Source organism: Phragmites australis, chromosome 20, assembly GCF_958298935.1.
Source record: "Phragmites australis chromosome 20, lpPhrAust1.1, whole genome shotgun sequence".
In the NCBI taxonomy this organism is placed as follows: Eukaryota; Viridiplantae; Streptophyta; class Magnoliopsida; order Poales; family Poaceae; genus Phragmites; species Phragmites australis.
In genome coordinates this window covers 21,394,361-21,400,892 of record NC_084940.1, presented here as the reverse complement: position 1 = coordinate 21,400,892, position 6,532 = coordinate 21,394,361, and positions in this window count along the sequence as shown.

The window sequence follows — 6,532 nt, the reverse complement described above, 5'->3', positions numbered from 1 at the left end:
GAACTCTATAATCATGTTTATGATCCATACAATCCCAAATATGCAAAAGATTTTGTATCAAATGTTTGAGTTGCTCATATATGCAATATTGATGAAATTGCAAAATCTTTTGCTTGAGGTTTATAGTTCACTTTAAATTGCTCTTTTGGACATATATGCTCATGTGATGTTGACACTTTGTGATAAACGAGAAATTCGTTATATTGTCAACAATTTTGCTGTGTTCAACTTAGAGCCTAATCCATTGTACTTGTGCTTTGGATATTTATTTCTGACTCATGCTTGATTTGCCTTCAATTGAATTTTTTTCAATTGACATCTATATCAATTGGAATTGGTATCTCTTTCAAATAGAATGCTTTGGATTTTCAATTGGTATCTCTTGTAGGTATGCAATTGATATCCTTTGATTTTTTAATATCTTTGCTATGGCATTTGATATCATTTTTCAATTGGTATTTTTTTAAAATCTTTTTGGCATCTCTTTGAACCCCTTTTGAACTATTGTATAACTTGTTCTCCTCACATAACTTATATTTGAATAAGTGTATTTGGTTTAACTCAAATTATGAAAAATACACATATCTTGAGGAGTTTACACTATACATGGTCTTGCACTAGCTTTCGATGATTCCTTTTGTGGGATAGAGCTAATGTGCTTTGAATGATTTTTGGGAGAATTTCTCTTTTAGCAGGTCCTCTATGATTCTTGTCAATTTGACGTCAATTGGGGGAGAATTCGTTTTGATGATTCCATTTTGGTATTGATGTCAATTGGGGGAGAATTTGGACCAGATGTTATATTTTGTAAAAGGGCTTTGCTTATGGAGGATAATTTGCTTATAGGGGGAAGATGTCAATTAGGGGAGAATTGAATGTATGCCTTTGTGAAATGAGGTGAAAGTTTTGCTTTGCATGAGCATATTCATCTTCATACATACTTTGTCACGCTTTCTTGATATGTATAAAGAAAACTCCGTCCAAAATTTGAGATAGACAATATATGCAATGATATTCAAAATTCATTCACACATGCATAGATTGTGGGGGAGTTTATTATATACATATGTTGGTTTTTACTAACATCAAAACCTTTGCGGTGTTTGATGCTAGTAAAACTAGTTTTGGCAATCTCAAATATCTTTGTGATATTTGATATTTCCAAACCTTGTTCTTTGTATACATTCATCTTCGGATTATATGTATACTTAGAACTTTAAATTTTGTCAAATATAATCATCTAGTGAGATTGTCATCAATTACTAAAATGGGGGAGATTAAAAGTGCATCTAGCCCCTATGTGTGGTTTTGGTAATTAATGACAATACCTATAGACTAACAATGGTGTTGAGTTTGTTAGTAGGTTGTTCTATAGGTGATGCATGGATGAGATATATGCATGAGCTCTAGGTGAATGGGGAAATTGAAAATGCATCGAGATGAATGAGCTCTAGGTGATGCTCAGGTAAGTGATGACAATGCTTATGGACTAACAATCATATTGAGAATTGCTATTAGGTTATTCCATAGGAGATGCATAAATGATGAAGCATGGATTCTTTGAGAAATGCCATGAGTTCAAAGAATTGCATCAAAAAGTCATTGAGATTTTAGTGATGCTCATAAGAAGAAAAAGCTCAATAAGATTGGCAATAAGCTTGAAGCCTAAGTTACTTGTGGAGATCAAGTAACTAAAGGTATGACTTATCAATAGAGTTTTATGGACTAACCCGTGTGCTATGTGTTTAAGAGTGAGTTGGAGTTAGGATCCATAAGAAGGTATAAGTTGAATTGAAATCATATGTGCCAAGAGTGAAGAACAAGAGTGGACTCTATATTTGATAAAGTGAATTCCTTGAAGATGTAGAATACAAAGTGATTTTCTGTGGCAAGACAGTGAAGGGTAAGCAAGACTCGGCTGCGATGGACCATCCATTGGTGAAGGGCAAGCAAATAGCTTGACGTCGAAGGACCAAGGCAGTGGTGAAGAGCGAGTGAAGGCTTTGTGCCGATGGACCGTGCGAGGCCATGGGAAGCTATGGATGATTCACATCAATCATATGAAGAATCAAGAAGAGATGGAGTGAAGAATATATGGAAGTTGGCAACCCTCAAGGTTTGAAAGAAAGAAGCGGTACTTGAAAGTTTTCAAATGCTCAAAGTGGTTCAAAGGAGTTTTATCTTTGAATTGAGTATAGGTATGCCGCAGTATTAAGAGGGATGCAACGTGAGCTAATTGTCGTGTATCAGTGCTCAAGAGTTTCTAACCAAACCCATAGAGAGAGTTCTTTTCAGAAATCCGAAGCGGAATGTGTGAAAGTGTCCGAGTTGGGTTTTAGAGTGTTCCTAATTTTATCCTATATGTTTTAGGTCATGAATTCAGTTGGTATGTGTACCCGGATACTCCGGGGTAGGCCGAATACTCCGGGTTGTCCAGAGTGTTCGGGTGAGGCTTCGCTAGAGAGTCTCGAGTTGGGCTGTTTCAGTTGACCCGGATACTTCGAAGTACCCCGGATACTCCAGGTCAGGCCAAAAAAGTCTTCAACAACTAGTTTTTTGGAGGTGGGTATTTATATCCCCTTACCACCATCCTTTGGGGTTGCTGCTAGGGCACGAAAGAAACACATTTTAGAGCAAAAATAACTCCTCCCCACTCCATTATAGTGTGCAATTTGAGAATAAAAGTGAGTTGGGTTGAAAGATTGGAAGATTGAGAGCAAGTGAGCATAAATCGCATCTTGAGCACTCGAGTTCATCAACAAGAAGTTCGATTGCATTTGTTACTCTTGGAGGTGAAGCCTCCTAGCTGGCTAGGTTTTTTCCGGTGAGCTCCCATGCGTGTGGTGAGCCGCGGTAAAGTTTGTGAAGGTCGATCTTGCCTCCGTAAGGGAAGAGATCAAGAGTGGATCGAGGAAAGCAGTTGAAAAAGACCCGGCTCGTTGGAGCTTTCTCAACGGAGATGTAGGATTCACGGTGGTGAATCCGAACTTCGGGAAACAAATCTTTGTGTCTCATCTCTTGTTCCCTTATTTTTAAGTTCTTGTTCAAATCTTTATGCATATTGCTCGATCTACTTGTTTGTGTGTATTTGACTGTAAGTTCTCCGTGGATCTACTTAGAATAATCTCTTGGAATACACAACATCACTTGATTTGAGCTAGAACTCTTTAGACATCTTTTTATTTCAGTTTCAAGCTCTGTTTTTTATAGAATCCAGAGATTGCAGATTTTCCCGGAGACTTCGGACCTACACAACCCGGAGACTCCGGATAAACAGTGTTTTCAGGTAGATGAACAGTGTTTTCAGGCTTTTTCAATTTAAGTTTTATTGTATATCTCTCGCTAGATTAGAGTAATTCTTGTTACCCTGGGATTGTAACTTTCACACTTATTTAGGGTCATTGTGCAGTAGTTGAGCCACTTCTAGGTGACATCATTGTACTTTCAGTCGTCCACGTGTCGGCCACGTCACCCATCCGAGCCCGATCAGCATGCCCAGTCAACGATGTCATCATGCTTATGCAATAAATAGGTTTTTCAATACAAAAATAAGTCCTTTTATTCTATAAAATTAGGTAATCTTACATTTAGGTCCCTAAACTTTTATGTTTACACAAAAATGCCCATGTTAGTACTATTATTTTACTTTTAACCCCTGGACTTTTACATAATTACAAAATATGTCCCTAAAATTTCAAACAAGTCCCTGGAATTTTTGTTGTTACAAATTATCCCATGTTCTTTCCCAGAAAAGCCCATATATCTTAAAACCCTCGTAACCTTTTCATATGAGCTTCATTTTAGGCAATTCTTTCGCTCACGCTATCGTAGCAGTGAGTACTATCCGTTACTAGGCTTTTCATAGAACTTTGTTTCTATTTAGTGCACTGTTCTTAGATGTTTGTACTTATTTATTTCCGGTGTGCGCGATTGCATTAGGAGACGAGCAGTTCGTGAATCTACAGGACCAGACATTTGTAGAGTTTGAGCAGCTCGCTGTTGAAGGCAAGTGTCCTTGATCACATTGATCCTATTGCAGGAAAGTGTATCTTTTACTTTCTAATTGCATCCTTTGTCAACATGAATCCTATGTTTAGGGTTTATTAGTACTTTCCATGATTATCCTTGTCGCCTGTGTTGTAGTTGGGTGTCAACGGTAGAAATGTTTAGTTGTGCTGTCAAGTCAGGTGGGATAAATGTTAAATTGATTAACGGTCTATGCAACATGAACCAATTTGTGTAATCTTTTGTAACAATATGGACCATATTGATATAAGCAGGTTGGTTTGGTTGGAATGGCTGCTGTGTGCGCAATGGTGATGTGCAAGCGTCTGCTTCAGATCCTAAGGACCGGTTTGTTGAGGATGAAACCCAACTAAGTAGCGCAACCACGAGGCTTATATGGGTACAACCTGGCTAATTAATTAGATGTCCTCCTTATTCTAAACTCACCAGTGGACGGTTGAGTGGTACAAAAGGGAGCCTCTGTAGTGGATGGAATCCCTGTTAGCGGTGAAACCTTAGTGGGTGCATATGGATTTGGAGGCGCTTTGTAAAGGCCTTATAGTGAGACTCTAGCTCTACACCCCAGAAGTGTGAAGCAAAACTGGAATCACAACTCATGGGTAAAGTGTGCAACCTCTGCAGAGCGTAAAACTAATCAATCAGCCATGCTCATGGTCAAGAGCGGACTTGGACTTCTTCATGATTAGTGGGGATCTTGGATGGTTGGTTTTTGGTAGTCTAGTGGTGGTACACGATGAGTTGGTAGCTGGATATGGGATATCTGGTGAGTCTGGTAGTCGGATCAAATTCGATGAGCTATTCCTTTAATGATGGTGTCGTAACACCTAGTAACTAGGATTGCTAAGTCTTTTTGAGGCCTAGATTATGATGGCATAGATGCAGTAAACCTGAGTTAAGAATTTCTTGCCTTAAGCCTTCATGTCATGTTTTCCCACACTTGCTGAGTACTCCATGTACTCACACTTGCCTTCTCCCAACCTCTTGATGCTACTCAGAAGTTGTGGACTTCGAGGACACCCCGGCCGATGGAGCCAAGATTGAGGCGAAGGAAGATTTTAACTTGAAGACCATGTTCTAAGCTGGCGCTCCCCCGGACAACGCATGTGGATGGATGGAGGACCCGCTACCACTGAAAGTTATCTTAGTGTTTTCTTGTGTAATGAATCTTATCATTATGTAATGGCACTGCTATGTATCACTTATCAAGTCACCGCATGTATGAAACTTGATCTTGGCATACATGTGAAATGCATCTTGTTTGTTCATTTGAATCAGGGTGTGACAGAGGTAGTATTAGAACCGTGTTGATCATAGGACATATCTTTGTCAAAAACTAATTTCTGAAAATGTTTTCCTCTACTCGTTTCATTTTTGTTCTTCTTTCTATTGCTTTTTTTTATAAAATTTTGGAAAATTGTTACTGACTCATATCTCTCATTCAAAAAATTTAGATGGCTCGCATGAAGCAGATGTCCCGTAAGCAGATTGGTGGTTTTGTTCCAGCTAGAGCCCCCGCAGAGGCCACCTCGGTGTTCCAGCTGCCCTTGAGTTTCACTCTTCTAGACTTCAGGTAGGGGAGTTCCGCTTTGGACGATCCTCGAGGGTCTGGGCTATCAGGAGGCCCCAATCTACAAGGGAATCAATACCCCACTCAGCGGCCATGGCTACGCTCGGATGGTGGAGGTGATCATCTTTGAGAAGTGCCCAGATGATGATGGCCACAGGGTGCGCAACATCCATTCAGCCCTTGCACCGAGAGAGACCTTTGCAGCTCGGATCTGTGATGTAGCTCGCCAGGCACTTTCAGTCATCTGCGCAAAGTACCATGGCACTGTTCAGACTATGTAGCACAGCTTCTACCCGTAGGGTAGGAATGACAGCTTTGAGTCACCTTTGACAGCACCAACAGGGAGGGTGATGCCAGACTGGTGGACCAGGTTCACCTCACCGACACCTTGACTCAGGAGCTGGACAGTGCCCTTGACAACCTAGACAACGTGCACCTGAGGCTCGCTGAGGTAGAGGAGAGGATTTGCACCCTTCAGGCTAGGATGACTGATGACTCGGAGGAGGAACCAAAGGAGATGCCTAAACTAGAGTTGCGCCACTCTCCCTCCCGCAAGAAGCTCTGCCTTGACGCTGCTCTGCATGTTGCATCGCAGGACCTTTTTGAGGTTGGCGACAGTTCATGAGCTAGCAGCTTTCCCATCGTAGCAGTTTAGCATCATTTAAAGTCATTTGTTTTATGATGTAATGGACCTGTTTGCTTTTGATGCTGTGAACTTGTGTGTTAGGTTTTCTTTGTGTGTGTCAGTGCGATGTGAAAGTTTGTCTTACGCAGTTGTATCCATCTTCGATCTATATATATCAGCTTATGAGTTCTTAATCATGCTTCATCTATCCTTGCCCTGTTCTCATTTCCTAATCTCATGCCCTTGCAACTGTCAGATGGTGAACATGAGGAATGCAAACAATGTTGGTGCTAATAGGAACAACACCGAAGGCA